This window comes from Vicugna pacos, chromosome 14, assembly GCF_048564905.1.
Source record: "Vicugna pacos chromosome 14, VicPac4, whole genome shotgun sequence".
Taxonomy (NCBI): domain Eukaryota; kingdom Metazoa; phylum Chordata; class Mammalia; order Artiodactyla; family Camelidae; genus Vicugna; species Vicugna pacos.
The window spans coordinates 36,906,362-36,924,483 of NC_133000.1; the positions used below are offsets into that span (position 1 = coordinate 36,906,362).

Sequence of the window (18,122 nt, forward strand, 5' to 3'; positions counted from 1 at the left end):
GAACATATTTACAAAACAAAAATGGGCTCACAGACATAGAAAACAAACTTATGGTTACCAGGATGGAAAGGGGGGAGGGATAAACTGGGAGTTTGGGATTTGCAGATACTAACTACTATATATAAAATAAATAGACAACAGGTTTCTACTGTGTGGCTGCATAACACAGGGCATTATATTTAATATTTTGTAATAATTTGCAAAGAAAATAATATGAACATAAATATATATACATATATATATTTGAATCATTATGCTGTACACCAGAAACTAACGCATTATAAACTGAATGTATTTCAATTAAAAAAAATCACATGTACTTTTTTTCTCAAATATGAGTCAAGGTTTGTATATTCTAATGTCTATTTGAAATAATTGTAAGTTCATTAATAGAACATGCATTAAAATAAATTTGTAACTATGAGAGGCAAATGAAGAAATTATGCTTTTACTACATTATTCAGTCACAGGAGTGAGCAAACCATGGAGTCCATTCTGCCTCCCAAGTATGTGACTTAATAATTTCCATATTATTTAAATCAGTATAAAAAGAGTTTTCTAGAAACCTAAACACACCACAGTAAGTGATTTAGACTGTGCTGCAAGCAAAATTATATAATTACTTAACTTGTAATGAGGAGAGAAGATTAATATGATATATGCTTTAGTAAGATCAGTTTAGGAGAAACATGGAACATAAATTGAGAAAAAGGCAACATGCAGACTAGTTATGAGATGATTGTAGTGGTTTAAGCAGCTACTAATGGAGTAAGTTACATATTAGGAGGATTGGTATAAAAAAGACATGATGAATTTTATCAAATGATTTTTCTGCATCTATTGGGATGATCATGTGGTTTTTGTTCTTTCTTTTGAAGATGTGGTGTATCATGTTAATATATGTATGTTGAATCATCCTTGTGTTCCTGGGATGAATCCAACTTGATTGTGGGGTATGATCTTTTTCATGTGTTGTTGGATTCTATAATGTTAATATCTTGTTGAGGATTTTTGCATGTTCATCAGTGATATTGGTGTGTAGTTTTCTTTTTTGGTACTGTCTTTGTCTGGTTTTGGTATCAGGGTTATGGTGGCTTCATAGAATGAATTTGGGAGTACTCTCTCCCTTTGAATCTTTTGGAAGAGTTTGAGAAGGACCAGTATGAGTTCTTCTATATATTTTTGGTATAATTCCCCAGTGAAGCCATCTGGTCCTGGACTTTTGTTTGCAAGGAGGCTTTTCATTGCTAATTCTATTTCATTTTTAGTGATTAATCTGTTCAAACGGTCTATTTTTCTTGATTCGGTCAAGGTGGACTGTGTGTTTCCTGAAATTTGTCCATTTTTCTAGATTGTCCAATTTGCATATAGTTGTTCACAGTATTTTCTTATTTATTTATTTATTTATTTATTTATTTATTTATTTATTTATGTATGTATGTATGTATGTATGTATTTCTTTGGTATTGGTTATAATTTCCCCATTTTCATTTCTTATTTTGCTTATTTGTATCCTCTCTTTTTACTTCTTGGTGAACATGGCCATAGGTTTGTCAACTTTGTTTACTCTATCAAAATTCAACATCCATTTATGATTAAAAAAAATCTTACTAAAGTGGGTATAGACAGAAAACATCTCAACACACTAAAAGCTAGTTATGATAAAGCCACAGTCAGCATAATACTCAATGGCAAAAAACTGAAAGCCTTCCCACTAAAATATGAAAAAATAAAAGGATGATCACTCTCAGCACTTCTATTTAACATAGTCTTAGAAGTTCTAGCCACAGCAATCAGGCAAGAAAAAGAAATTAAAGGGATCTAAATAGGAAGAGAAAAGGTAAAATTGTCACTATATGTGAATGGCATGATACTATACATAAAAAAGCCCTAAAAGCTACATGCAAAAACTACTAGAGCTAATAAAAGAATTCAGCAAGATAGCAGGATACAAGATTAACATACAAAAATCAGTTCTATTTTTCACACTAACATTGAATTAGCAGGAAAACAAAAAAAGTAAAGAAAAAAACCTTTTAAAATCACATCCAAAACAACAAAATAATTAGGAATAAATCTGACAAGGAGGTGAAAGACTTACACATGGAGAAGTACAAAACACTGATTAAAGGACTTAAAAATGACTTAAAGAAATGGAAAGACATCCTATGCTCTTGGATTGGAAGAATCAATATCGTTAAAATGGCCACACTACACAAGGTAATCTACAGATTAAATGTGATCCCTATCAAATTACCCAGGGCATTTTTCACAGAACTAGAATAAACAAGCCTAAAATTTATATGCAATTACAAAAGACCCAGAATTGCCAAAGGAATATTGAAAAAAAGGAATGAAGCTGGAATAACCCTCCCAGACTTCAGACAATACTACAGGGTTACAGTAATAAAAACAGCACGGTGTTGACATAAAAACAGATATATGGATTAATGGAACAGAATAGAGAGCACAGAAATAAACTCATACACCTATGGGAAATTGCTTTTTGACAAAAAAAGGCAGAAATATACAATGGAGGGAAGAGAGTCTCTTCACTTCAGCAAGCGGTGTTGGGAAAACTGGATATCAGCAAGTAAATGACTGAAATTAGAACACTCACACCATACACAAAAATAATCTCAAAATGGCTTAAAGACTTAAATATAAGGCAAGACGCAATAAATCTCCTAGAAGAAAACATAGGCAAACCATTTTCTGACATAAATACTAGCAATGTTCTCCTAGGGTAGTCTACCCAAGCAATAGAAATAAAAGTAAAAATAAACAAATGTGACCAAATTAAACTCATGAACTTCTGCACAGCAAAGGAAACCATAAATAAAACAAAATGACAACCTACAGAACGGGAGAAAATTTTTGCAAATGAAACTGGCAAAGGCTTGATCTCCAGAATATATAAGCAGCTCATATGACTTAATAAGAAAAAAACAACCCAATCCAAAAATGGGCAGAAGACCTAAACAAGCAATTCTCCAATGAAGACATGCAAATGGACAATAGGCACTTGAAAAAATGCTCAGTATCATTAATTATCAAAGAAATGTAAATCAAAACTATAGTAAGGTATCACCTCACACTAGTCAGAATGGACATCATTCAAAAGTCCACAAATGATATATGCTGGAGAGGCTGTGAAGAAAAAGGAAGCTTCCTTCACCATTGGTGGAAATGTAGCTTGGTGCAGCCATTATGGAAAGTAGTATGGAAATTCATCAAAAACTAAAAATAGACTTACCATATGATGTAGCAATCCCACCTAGGGGTATATATCCAGAGAGAATACTAATGCAAAATAGATTTTTAAAATCTTTCTTTTGTATAGCATAGGAGACTATGTTCAAAATCTTGTTATAATCTTTAATGAAAAAGAGTATGAAAATGAATATATATATATTTGCATAACTGGGGTATTGTGCTGTACACCAGAAATTGACACATTGTAACTGATTGAAGAAAAAGAAGAAGAAGGAGAAGGAGAAATGACAAATAGAGACACATTAAGGGGATATATTTGATTTTAAAAATCTGATGTGTCTGTTGAAAGTGACTGTCTAGATAGTGGTATAGTTCAAAGAGATGTGGAACATAGGAAGAAAAGTTGGATTCATAGGGAAAAAGGTATGCTCCTAGTCAAGCCCTTGTATGCAAAGGAGAATATTTTTTCCAGATATTTGATTATAGTTTTATGTGTTTGTTTTAAAATGTTTTAATGGCTCTCCATATATAATCTTTATGAATATAGAGAATCTGTGTTGAGTTTAGAAGAAGGAAGAATACAAGGAAAGAATAAGTCATAGACCTCGTCTTTGAAGTAGTTTTAGAAAGTGTTTTTTTTTTTTTAATTCTAACAACATATGTATTGACTTTACTTTGTGTTTTAATGTATTTCAGAAAAATAACACTGGATTTTAGGGTAGAAATTCTGTTATTTCTTCTCACAGTTTTTATGTTTATCTCAGTATTTCAGCATCACTTATTAGTCATTTTTATGCATTATAGGAAACTGATGTGGGCAAAATAATTAACACATCTTCTATGCTCCGTTTTAGAAATGAGTATTATTTAGTTAATGGTCTCTAATTGATAATATAAACATAAATACATTTTCCAAAAGATTTCTATTGCTGAAGAGAGGCCAAGGATCTCTGGGAATTCTTTTCTGGGGCATGAACTGAGGAAGAGTACGTTGCCCTCCCAGGTGTTTTAACAATTTCCTCCTTGGTAAACTGTAATCTTGAATAAAGTGTGCCTAGAGGTTAGCAGCATGGGGTTGCTGCCGTTGCTGTTGTTATTTTCCCTGCTGAGTAAACTAAATATAATCTTCCCGGTGACAAATAGGACCCAGTCAGGCAATGCACACTAAGTTTTTTATATTTTTATATTTTATATTCAGTAACTTTCAAATTTCATGGACATTTTGGCACAAGTCAAAATATCATGAAAAATTGAATTACCTTATTTACCTGAATAAAATAGATTAAGAGGCTATGCTGTGATAACACTGTAGCTACATCTCTTCTCATGCAAGTAATTTCTAAAAAGTTATCTTAAAGTGTGAGATATAATCTACTCCTGGAATACAGATACTACTTTTTTGCTTCCATGTAATATGGGGAAATTGGAGCAAAAACATTTCAAAACAACTACCAAGGTTCAGATATGCTATCTTTTAAATTAATACAAAAATTATATTATAACATTATAATATAGATCCAAAGTAGTAAGTCTGGAAGGAAACAATTTCAAAGTCATTTTTTTACCTCTTGAAACACCAAAAGGGAATTACAATTAATAAGGGAGAAACTGATATCATGTTTCTCAAAGTTTCTAGATCTTACCATTTTGATTAATTTGACGTTAACTATCTCAAGGAACAATACTTCCTTATACATATATAATGTATATTCTTTATATATACATTATATAATATATATACTTTAACAAACCGTTCTCCTTTTATATTCAGTATCTTTTGATTATTTTTCTCCTCTCCAGTCATGGCAAATTTATTAAAACCAATCATCTGCATTTTCAAATATTCTCTTAATGAGATTTTATTTTCCATTGATACTGGCTGGTTTACTGCTGAATGAACATGAAGATGATGTTCTCCCTCAAATTATCTTTTTAGTAAGCCAACCACAATTACTGTCATTGTTATCAAATCTACTATAGTAGGCAAAGTGTTTGTCTCCACAGACACAGTTTTAAGAAAATAGGTGTCTCTGGACTTGAAAGAAAACTGTCCATACAATTCTCCATCCTAGTTTTGCCCCACAGACTGAGGAAGCACCTTGGTTAAACTGATTAAGGTTGCATGGATGGTGGCAAAGGACAAGAAATCAACAACTCAGACTCTGCTGGAATTTAATCTAGTTCTTGGTGTCCAGGGAGAAATCTCTTCAAAATTTGGGGGATTGTAGCTCAAAAGCCTCTTTATTTGACATCAGTCAAAACATGTTTGAAAAATGAAGTCTTCAGAAATATTGTACTAAGTAAGATAATTTCTCTACAGATAAAGAATAATTGAAAGAAAATCTAAATCGTTGAAGACACTGTAATGTAATATTGTAGGTTTTCTCTGTTGAATCTGAATTAATGAATTAATTTAGCATTCCATCAAGGCATTTAAGAGAGAATGTTTAGTTAAATATATTTTTAGTTCAATTGCAATAGGCAAGATTTTTTTCTATTTTCTACATCATTCATGTCTCCATTTCTCACTTATTTTCTCACTATCCTAATAGATATCCTTCCCTTTAGGTTGTTTCATTAATTTCTATTTTAAACCACAATCAATGACATTGGTCTATAAAGCTCATTCATGATTTTTTTCTTTTTTCATTCAGTCTTTTGTTTTAAATTATATCCACAGTGTTTCATGAACATTCAGCTTATTGATTCAAACAACTCAATGGTTTTACATAATAAAAACCAACATTGCCACCCACTCTACTATAAACAACTGCTACTAATATCTTTGCATCTGTAAACTTATGAAGCTATGTGAACATTTCTTAGATATGTTATTCAAGAGTAGTGTTACTAGAGTATGTATAAGTACAAATACTTCCAAATTGCTCTCTTCAATGACTACTGCAGCCTGTATATTTTCATATATTTTCTGTTAAATATATATGTCAAATTATGATTGAGGTGTTTAGTGAAATTGAAATTGATAAGGATTTAAATAAAATAATGTTATATATTAAATATTTTCATTTACAATCAAGTGTCTGGATTAAAGGTATGACCTCATGCAGTATATTAATGTTGAAACTCAAGTGACACATATTTAATATGTTCAATATATATATTTGATAGAATACACACACATTCATAGCAAATGCATGAAATGTCAGAAAAAAGTATAATTATACATATGAAATTTGATGGAAAGAACTACCTTGGGGGGAAAATATATCTATATATATATATTCTCCATCAAATTTTGTGTGTACACATGTATGTTTGTTTTGTTTTAAATTTATATATGTATATATATTTTTCCAAAGTGGCAGCTTCCATAAAATTTAATTTATAAAATAAGACATATTTTTTCAAGCTAGCAATCATTTGAAATAAACATACCTTTATGCTTACAATAAAATTAAAAAACAAAATACTTAATTTTGTTTAATTTAAAAAGCTACAATAAGCAACACTTGAACATGTTTAACAATATATTAAATCCTCAATATTTTTATAAACTGTATTAAATTAAATTTATCAATTGTTTAGTAATTTTCATTACTCTGTCCTTTATTTTTATTTATAGTTAAATTGCTATTATATTTTGTAATAAATTACAATCTAGTTATGTAGAAATAATTCAAAATACAGCAATATTTTATGTTTCATAGTTCAGCTGTAATCTTTTTTTCTGAAAACACATTAATGTCAGTGTTTTTAGTATTTAAAACATAATTATGGTATTTTTGTTAATAAACATATTTTTCAATAATAGTCATCCTATATACATAGAGACGAATATATATTATTATCTATAATTTTCCACCAATAATTTCTCCATCACAGACATGATATCTACAGCAGGATAAGAGAAACACATCTGGCTTGAAGTAAAACCTTTTATCTCTCCTTCACAGCTGGAAACAAAGGAATTGTGTGGTTTCTGATTATGCAAAATTTCTTCCAAATGATTGAAAAATCCAGGTGAAAATGCTTCTTTCACTAGGAAGCCTGTATGCAACTATACCTTTATTTTTATCCCCTTGCTTATATCAAATTATTTTTTATAAGTACAGACCAACATAGTTCAAGGAGAGAGAAGTAATCACGTTGCATTGCAAATAGCTTTTAAGGTGCAGAAAATGCCTGACATTTCTGATCAAAGTTTGTTAGTCATCCAGACATACATTTTTTCCTATCATTTTTTAAAATAGCTAAATGGTCATTTATTCAACAAATATTTATTGTATCTCTACTATAGAGAGGTACAGCAAAGACAGGAGAAAAGTAGTGTTTCTCAGAATTTACATCTTAATGAGAGAGCTATAAAATAAATTAGTTATGTCAGGTATAACAGTTGATAGAAAGTAAAGGTGGTGTGTTTTTAACAAGGAGGTACAAAGAAAACTTTTATATAGGATGTTTACCGAAGGCCTGTCTAAGGAGAGAACATTTGAGTAAACTTTTGTAAAGTTTTGTAGTTTAGAATATTACTTTAACAATTAATAGTTTTGTGTGTGTGTGTGTGTTTTAACTAACTAAAGCAACAGTTAATGAAAGAGAAAAAGAAAGGACAGACAAGTATTGATGAATACAACACATAAGGGCATTTAAAGTCAAAATCACTAAAGATGAGAGGAGAGGGTATTTGATAATTGACTGGAAGCAGCACAAAGCACTACATTGACCTGTTGTTAGAATTGTCACATACAATTGTACAGATAATTATATTATGTCCTGCACAATGCTAAAGGGTGCCATGCATAATGGGTGGCCTCTTGACCACAGATAACATATGCCATAGACTTTTCAGAGAATCTCTGGGGGTGCAAGGTAAGGTTAATTATGAACTTTTCCTCGGATTGATTCTGAAGAGTAGGAGAAAGAAAAAAAGTCAAACAAACTAGAGTCATTTACTTCTGTTAGATATGGAAGACCATCCCAGAAAGTATGAAATTCCTCCACTCATGATTGGGAAGGAGAAACTAAGATGCCTCAGATAATAAAAAATAAATGAAACAGGCCAGGTGAGAGAGTACAAGTATCGTCAAGGGAGTCAATTCCTACTTAGTTCCCACTTATTGTCTTCTTTGGAAAATGCAGATTAGAGTTACCTCCTCTTCTGATTGTTCGAGAGAAGCCAGAAATTCTGATTTTAATGTGAAGCCTCTGGATTCTCAGATAGTGGCCCAATTTTCTTGAAAACACTAGGTGTCCTAAATAAAGCTTATGGTCCTACAGTTTTTGAAGTGCTGCTGCACAATCGGTGACTGTTCCCTCCCAGAACTGTGGTATTACACTGCCCTTCATCAGTCACCTTTTGTAACTACAACTGAGGCATAAACTGACTGCACCCTCCAGCTTTAACTACACATACATGGCTGGGTTGGGCCCCCTCACCTTGGAGAATAACTAACTTTATAGGGAAAAGTGGAGCCCAGCCTTGCTGTGTGTGCGTAGTTAAAGTTGGAGGGGTCTGGACTGGATTGACCAATCGCTGTCTGCTGCTAAGGAGCACTATGAAGTCCTTTGAAAAGCAGCCCTGGCTTCTGAGCCAGATAAGGGCCTCCCCAGACCTGAAGACTTATGCAGGGGTAACTGGCCAATTTAGTGCCTTCTGGCCTGCACCCTGTCAGGTGGCAGGTGTTCCTTGTCACCAGCACCAGATGACTGACTGACAGGGGCAGGTCAGTTGGTGTATCCAGGAGTTTTGAGTCCAATGGCGGATACACTGATTTCACAACATCGCCTATTCAGGCTGATCCAATTGGCCACCATGATGATGTCACTAATGCTGGCTGAGGTCTTAATCTTGGCCCTACAGCCCATGGTCATGGCAACAAGTTATTTGGTCAGAGTGTGACAGATCTTCAAGATGGCAGTGTACTGGGACATGAGATCTGAGGCATCTTCAACCCAGTCTTCATTCTCCAGAATGGCCTCGATGTGGAGGTTGATGATGACAACATACAGAGGGCTTGGAAGGCTTGGACTGGGTCTCCATGGCACCAGTGAAGTTCACAATGGGCTTGGAATCATAGGGCTGCCGAAGTCTTCCAGGACGGCAGTAGCACTGCTTGCAAACCACCACCAAGGCTACAAACCATGTAAGAAAGATGGTGGCCAGTATGCCTATGGCAACAATCACCACGGTCTCCATGGTTACAGACAGCCACCTCAGTCCCGGTCAATCCCCTGCATGGGCTGAAGCTGAGGCTGTGGCTCCAGGTCGCAGACTGGAGCACTTCCGCAGCCGAGCCCCCAGCTATGACAAATCTTGAGCACGGGACTGTTGCCACCTGCATATTCTGACCTACTTTTGAGTGTCTTTGTTTTATTATTACAGAAAGAATGGTCTCTTCACAGTGTTTATAAGCACACATTATCTGTTCCTTTCCAGATGCTATTTCACACTATATTACAAAACAAACAAATAAAAACTTATAAGTGTTTTTCAAGTTTTGTTCATTTTAAATAAGCCTCATAAATCCTGCCTGAATAACATTCCCAGCTGTATTTTTTCCATCTCTTTACCCACTTTACAGGAAAGAATAGGGTAAATTCCCAAATTCAGCCTTCTTGTCTACTAATTTTCTCCAATGCCTTGACTGACATTGACTACTTTCCAGAAAAAAAAAAGAATGAAACTGATCATCATATTCTCATAGCAATCCTTCCTTCTACCAATATTAGATTTAGTCACAAAGTACTAGATGCCTGTTTCCCTGTAGTTTTGACCTTAACCTAATTGAGGTTTTAACTTGCCCAATTTAGTGTTCCCACTACTAAGCCTGGAATATGCATATAATGGGAGATCCATAATATTGGTCAGATGACAGAATGCTTGAATGAATTAATTAATGAATAAATGAATGCTAATTGGCTAACTGTTAGCTCTACAAGTTTACTTTTTTAAATTGAAGTCTGACTTTATTCTTGGATACAGTGTAAAGGATTTAAGAGTAAGATATCATGATGTCTACAACTTACTATTTTACTGAAATATAGTTGACATACAATATTATGTTACACTCAGGTATATTACTAGTGATTAGACTTTTGCATACATTATTAAATTATTACCATGATAAGTCTAGCAACCATCTCTCTCCATAAAAATTTATTACAATGATGATGATATTCCTCATGCTGTATAATACATACTCATGGCTAATTTATAACTAGAATTTGTACCTCTTAATTCCTTTACTTATTTTATCCCCACCCCAGTCCACTCTGGAAAACATTCCTTTCTTCTCTGTATCTAAGACTTTGGTTTTGTTTTGTTTTATTCATTTGTTTTGGTTTTTAGATTCCACATATAAGTTAGGTCATACCATAATTGTCTTTCTCTGCCCCACTTATTTCACTTAGCATAATATCCTCTATACATCCATGTTATCACAATATGCAAGATTTTATTTGTAATGGCTAAGTAATACTCTATTATACATACATATTTCACAACTTTATTATTCATTCATCTATCAATGGAAACTTAAGTTGCTCACAAATCTTGGCTATCATAGAAAAATACTGCAATGTATTTTTTTGTGCATATATCTTTTTAAATTTTTTGTTCTGTTTTCTTCAGGTAAATACCCAGAAGTGAAATTGCTAGATCATATGATAATTCTTTTCTTTTTTCTTTGAGGAACCTCCATACTGTTTTCCATAGTAACTGCAGAATTTACGATCCCAACAGTGTACAAGTGTTCCATTTTCTCCACATCTTCTTCAACACTTTCATTTCTTGTCTTTTTTTTTATAATAGCCATTCTGACCGGTGTGAGTTGGCATCTCACTTTGGTTTGGTTTGCATTTACTTAGTGATTAACAATGTTAAACATTTTTTGATGTGTCTGTTGTCCATCCATATGTCTTTGGAAAAATATCTATTCAGATTCTACTCCTATACTTGAGTTATTTGTTTTTTGGATGTTGAAATTGTATATGCTATTTTCTATTTTGAATATTAACCTTTTATCAGATGTATCATTTGCAAATTCTTTCCTTTTTAGTAGACTGCCTTTTAGTTTACTTGATAGTTCCATTCACTGTGCAAAATGTTTTTAGTTTGATATAGTCCTGTTTGTTTATTTTTGCTTTTGTTTTCCTTGCCTGAGGAGATAGATTTAAAAAAAAAGAATATTGCCAAATTATAGACCATTTCTTACCACTTTACCATTTTGCAGCAAGATAGATACTAATGTATATTTGTGATCAGTTTATTTAACTACTGAAACATAAGTTATTTTCATAACAAATTACATTTTCTGAAAATAAAAACATACAGAATGGACTGAAAAAAGGTTTCAATTTACAGCTGTGTAGCATTTCACATAACACCAGTCAAAACTTTGAAGTTCATATCCCTGTTAGCAAGAACAAACTCTCAGCATACTATTGATGCAATTTTTACTTTCAGTATTACCTAATTGATAATTAAAATTATCATATTGATTATATCAGAGACAACTTTGTTGTTTAAACTTATATCTATATTTGCCATTTTGGATATTTTAAAGCTTGATTAATCATAATTAGTGGAAGTTAACTCAATATCTTTGAAGAGATAAAGATGGCTAAGTGAGAGAACATGGAACTTACCTTCTGCATGAACATATCTAAAATACATCTACATGTGGAACAATTCTCACTGAAAACTAACTGGAAACTGGAAGAAGGGCACCTGTACAACAAAGGCTGAGATGCAACACATGTAATTGGAAAGGATGGGAAGAAAAGCCATTGAGTTGGGTCCTGTGACCTGTGGAAGGGATTCAGAGGAAAAGGGAGATCACACAGGTGAATATCATCCCTAGGGAGTGAGCAATTAAAGACACAGACTGGGTGTCTCAGGCCTGAGTTCCTATGCATAGGAGAGAAGCCCTCTTGGCGAGTTGGTAACTCCTGGGACAGACAGAAAAGCTGAGGAATTCTAGACTCCACTTGAGAAGAGCACACAGGTGCTGGCTTGCCCCTTACCCCATGCCAGGTGGAAAGAGTTCTACACTAGTGACCACTGGACCACTGACAAATTCACTGTGTACCCCAGCTCAATCTTCAGGCACAATTCAGCCCTGCTCACTCCATGTCACTGCTCAGAGCTAGATCTGGAGCAGCTATAACTGAAGAAAATGCACAAATGTGGGCTATAGTCATGCAGATCCACAAATGCCTACACAGGGAGAACTTTAGACCTCTGTAGGTACATGAGCCCCATTTCCTTTAGCACTCCCCTACTTCACAGCAATTTTCCAGTGTGGGAAAAAGAAAAACGCACACTGAAATGGAAAAGAGCCAGCTCAAGCTCAATCCTCAGGGATTCTTCTTCAGCAACTTGGGATCAGAGTTGTCCCATGGCAGGGAGGTGACAGCCACTGAGCAGAGAAAAGATCCTGTCTCACACCCTGCTCAATCTCTAGCTCCACTATTCCCAGTCCCATTCACAACCAAGTAATAGCTGCCAGCATACCCTGCATAAATTTGTGACTGGCATCTATATCAAATCAAGGTCTCCACCAAAGGCATTGGGTGCACCCCAGCTGCATAGAGACACTCCCACATAAGAACACCCTTACAAGACCAAAATAGGTAACTGTTTCACTTAAACTCATAGAGGCAGAGAAAGTTAAGTAAAATGAAAAGACAGAGGAAAAACTCTTAATTGAAATGGTAAGGGAAAACTCATGGACAAAAATAAACAATTTAGCAGACAAAGAATTCAAAACATTGCTAATAAAAATGTTAACTGAATATGGGAAAATGATCAAGCTAAACACATTTTAACAAGGAACTAAAAAGTATTTCAAAATATCTAGTTGAAATTAGAAAATTCAATATCTGAAATTTAAGAAAAAACTCTAGAAGGAATAAATAGCACACTAGGTGATAGAGATAAATGTATAAGGGGTCTGGAGGATAGAATAAAGAATATTGTCAAAAAAGAAAAGCAGAAAAAAAGGCAAATAAAAAAAGAAAGCAATATTTGGGATAATATTAAACATACCAAAATCTCATTGTGTGGTTTCCAGAAGGAGAAGAAAGAGAGAAGGGGGTAGAAATTGATTTGAAGATATTATGGTTGAAAAATTCCCAAGTCTAAAGGTGGAAACAGATATTTAGGTACAGGAAGCACAGAAGGTCTCAAACAAAATAAACCCAAACTGACCCACATCAGGATAAGTCATAATTAAAATAGGAAAATTTAAAGATAAAAAGACTACTCTAAAGGCAGCAAGAGAAAAATTAAGAACCATATATAAATGAATCCCCATAAGGCTGTCAGCTGATTTCTCTGCAGAAACTTTACAAACCCATAAGGGAATGGCATGATATATGTGATATATTAAAAGTGCTGAAAGGGGAGAATGGCCAAGATAGTGGAGTAGAAGGATGCTCCTAACTCAACCAGTCCCCTGAATACACCAAGAGAGATATCCATGGAACCACTGTGTTCAGAACACTTGCTGAACTTTAACAGAAAATCACCTTCTTCAAAAGACAAAAGTTGTCACAGTCTGGGAGAAGAAATGGAAAAAAAAAAAGAAGAAAAAGGAAATCAGTGCAGGACCAGTCTTGAGGGGAGGGAGAGGAAAATGAGGAATAGTGCTTAAACACTGGGTCTTCCCATTTCCAACAGAGAGGTCAGTGAGATGGAAGAGGGATCTTCAAGTCTCAGATCTGTACAGCCCTTGACTGTCAGAACTAAGTGAAGTGGGAACAAAGGGTCTTCGTGACCCCCAGCTCTAGACGTGAACCAGAGGGAGTTAGATGGGAAAGGCTGCTCAAACCAGTTGGAAGACTGGGGCCAAATCTACAGAGGCAACCTCAGGGGACTGGACTGTACTGTGCAGCATGGCTAGGAGGGTATACAGAAAAGAATAGCCTGTGACTCATTAAAAAAAAAAAAAAACCAAAACAACACTGCCATTGTGCATTGGAGGAAGAGTCTCTGTAGCCTTTCCATCCACAGACTCCTAGCAACATTGCTGACTTCTCAGAATAAGAGAGGTGAGTCTCAGCCACAGCCACCATCTTCCCTGTGTGCAGATCTCAGGAGGAGGTGGAGTTAAAAACTGAAGCCATACCCAGGGGATCTGCAAACCTTGTAGGCATGACTGAGATTTATTTACAGCCCCAGGCAGAGGGAACCATTCTCGTCCAGTGCTTTTGTGGTCTCATGCCACTAAGGCAAAGGAGCAAGGAGTGGAGTTTTGGCACAGAGCAGGGGTGAGGGCTGGTGCAGTCTTATTCTGAGCCCACCTACCTTGGCACTGGGATACATTGCTGCACTGAAAGGGAGAGGACCTGAAGGCATGAGCTGAGGGCCTCTACAAGGAGCAAGTGGAGTTCTAGTAACTGCAGCAGGGCAAGAGCAGGAGCAAGGTCAACCACAGAACAAAAAAAGAGGCCCTGCTCCATAGCCAGGGCAGGATCTGACCACCACACTTTCCACACCCTCAACCAAAGGTATAACAGCCAACAGCATGGAAGAAAGCCTTGCCAAACATCCATACTTAAAACACACCTTGCAATGAAATTATTAGAAGTCCACTGTCTGCATGGGAATACATTCTCTCTCTTTTTTTTTTTTCTTATTTTTCTTTTCTTTTTTAATTTTTAATTTTTTTTCAAAATTTTATGCTTTGTCTTCCTTTAATCTCTTTTAAAATTGTCATTTTTAATATTTTATTTAAAAATTTACTGCTTTTTACTTTTTCTGTTCTGTTTTTCTGGTTTTATTTTTTAATTTATGCTCTTTTTAAACAAAAAAAACTTCCTTTTTTTGTTTTGTTTTGTTTTTCTTTTATTTTTTGGTGTTTGCTTTTTGTTTTTTGGAGTTTTGGGGGGGTTGGTTTTGGTTTTTGTTAGTTTTCTTTCTGTCCACAATTTAAAATAAATAAATAAATAAGTAAATCCCTTCAGGACCTGAGTAGACAATTGATATTCCATAATCCGTAGTGCCAGAGAGATATAAATAAAATGAAGAAGCAGAAGAACAACTCCAAAATAAAAGAATAAGATAACTCCTCTGAATAAATGGTCAATGAAATAGACCTTGACAGTCTACTAAATCATGATTTTAAAAAAGGGGTGATCAAAGCATTGAAGGAACTAAGAGAGACTAAGAGTGAATAGAGACAGAATACTTCAAAGAGGCAACTGAATCTATAAAAAGGAGCCAGTTAAAAAGAGGAAACTCAATGGCAGAGATAAGAGCCAAGCTAAAGGCTGTAAAAATCTGCCTAGACAATGCAGATGAATGAAAAGTGACTTAGAAGACAAGGTAAATCACCTAATCAAAACAGCAGACAGAAAAGCAAATAAAATAAGTGAAAGCAATATAAGGGATCTATAGGACAATATAAAGCTTGCCAACCTACATATAATAAGGGTCCCAGAAGGATAAGGTAGAGAAAATTTGATTGAAATGGTATTTGAAGAAATCATGACTGAAATTTTCCCACACATAAAGAAGGAATCTGAGATCCAAGTACAGGAAGCACAGAGGGTCCCAAACAAGAAGAACCTAAACAGACCGACGTGATGACAAATTAAAATGAACATGGTCAAGTTTAAAGATAAAGAAACTATTCTAAAGGCAGCAAGAGGAAAACAAAGTTAGTTACAAGGGAACCCACATAAGGCTTTCAGCTAATTTCTCTATACAAACACTGCAGGCCAGAAAGGAGTGGCAAGATATATTCAAAGTTGTGAATGAGAAAAACATGCAATCTAGTATACTTTATCTAGCAAGGCTATCCTTTAGAATTGAAAGAGACATAAAAAACTTTCACAGACTAGCAAAAACTAAAATAATTCAGCAATACTAAACTTATGCTAAAAGAAATATTGACAGGTCTACTCTAAATAAAAAAGAAGCTGGATGCAACAGAAAGGAGAAAATCCTAATTGGAAAGAAAAAAAAAACTACCATGAGTATCAACAGAATAAACATGAAGATGTAAAAGAGGACATCAAAATCATTAAGAGTGGGAGGGGGAGGAAGAAAATATAGATTTTTTTTCTTTTCTTCTTCATTATTTGTAGGATGGGTTTGAGCTTATATGACTATCAGTTTAAAACAAACAGACACTGTAATGGGTTATATACATAAAAAAATAAGATAAACACAAGACAAAAGCTAACAATAAAGTTACAAAAACCAAAAAGAAACCAAGATAATGCAAAGGAAAATTATCAAACCACAAAAAGGAAAAGAAAAAAGAAATGAACAACGAGGAAATATCAAGTCAACTGCAAAAGTAAGATCAAAATGGCAATAAACACTCATCTATCAAGTATCATAAACATCAATGTACTAAATGCTCCAATCAAAAGACACAGAGGGTCAGATTGGGTAACCAAACAGGAACCTACAATATGCTGCATACATGAGGCCCACTTTAGGGCAATGGACACACATAGATTGAAAGTGAGAGGATGGAAAAAGATATTCCATGCAAATGGAAATGACAAGAAAGCAGAAGTAGCATACTGATTTTAGACAAAATAGACTTTAAAACAAAGGCCATAAAGAAAGACAAAGAAGGACACTATATAATGATTAAAAGAGACATACAAGATGAGGATATTACACTCATTAACATATATGCATGCAATATAAGAACACCTAAACACATAAATCAAATACTAACAGATATAAAGGGAGAAATTGATGGGAATACAATCACAGTAGGAAAATTTAATGCCCCATTAAAATCACTGGACAGATCTTTCAGACAGAAAATAAGGAAATGGAGAAACTATATAAAACAATTTGACTTGGTTGATATTTTCATACATTACATCATCTAAAATAGAACATAGATTCTTTTTGAATGTACATGGAACATTTTGTAGGATAGGGGCATGTACTCAGGCATAACAAATTTAAAGGTATAGAAATCATTTTAAGCATATTTTCTAACCAAAATGCTATGAAACTAAAAATCAACCATAGAAAAACAAAGGAGAAAAAAAAACAAGAGCATAAGGATTAAACAATATGCTACTGAAAAAAAAATCAATGAGTCAATGATGAAATCAAAGAAGAAATTAAACAATATTTTGAAATGAGCAACAATAAAAAAAAAAACTACACAAAATATATGGGATGCAGAAAAAGCAGTCCTAAGAAGGAAGTACATAGTGATACAGATCTTCTTCAATAACAAGAACAATCTCAAATAAACAATCTAAACTACTACCTAAATAATTAGAAAAAGAAGAGCAAACAAAATCATAAGTCAGCAGAAGGAAGGATATAATAAAGATTAGGAAGGAAATAAAATAGAGATTACAAAATGATGAAAAAAATTTAACAAAACAAGTGCTTATTTTTTGAAAGAATAAGCAAAATTAACAAACCTCTGGCCAGGCTCACTGAGAAGAAATGAGAGAGAAAACAAATAAACAAAATAAGAAAGACAAATGGAGAAATTAAAACCAATGCCACAGAAATACAAAGTATTATATGAGAATACTATGAATAACTATATGGAAACAAGTCAGATAATCTAGAAGCAATGGAAAAGTTTCTGGAAACATACAATCCACATGACTGAGTCAAGAATAAATTGACCACTTGAACAGAAAGATCACTAAAAATGAAATAACATCAGTAGTGAAAAAACCTTCCTGCAAATAAAAGTTCTGGACCAGATGGCTTCATTGGGGAATTCTACAAAACATAAAAGAAGAATTCATACCAGTAATTCTCAGAATTTTCCAGAAGATTGAAAAGAAGGGAGTACTTCCAAACTCATTCTATGAAGCCGCTATAACTCTGATACCTAAATGAGAGACAGACACTACCAAAAAGCAAAGTTATAAGCCAATATCACTGATGAAAATACATACAAAAATCCTCAACAAAATATTAGCAAACTGAATCCAGCAGC

General features: G+C 34.0%; 1 pseudogene; it reads right to left on the reverse strand.

The window, feature by feature from the left end:
- Positions 1-8,720: 8,720 nt before the first annotated feature.
- On the reverse strand, positions 8,721-9,373 carry LOC102524778 (transmembrane protein 98 pseudogene; annotated as a pseudogene).
- Positions 9,374-18,122: the final 8,749 nt, after the last annotated feature.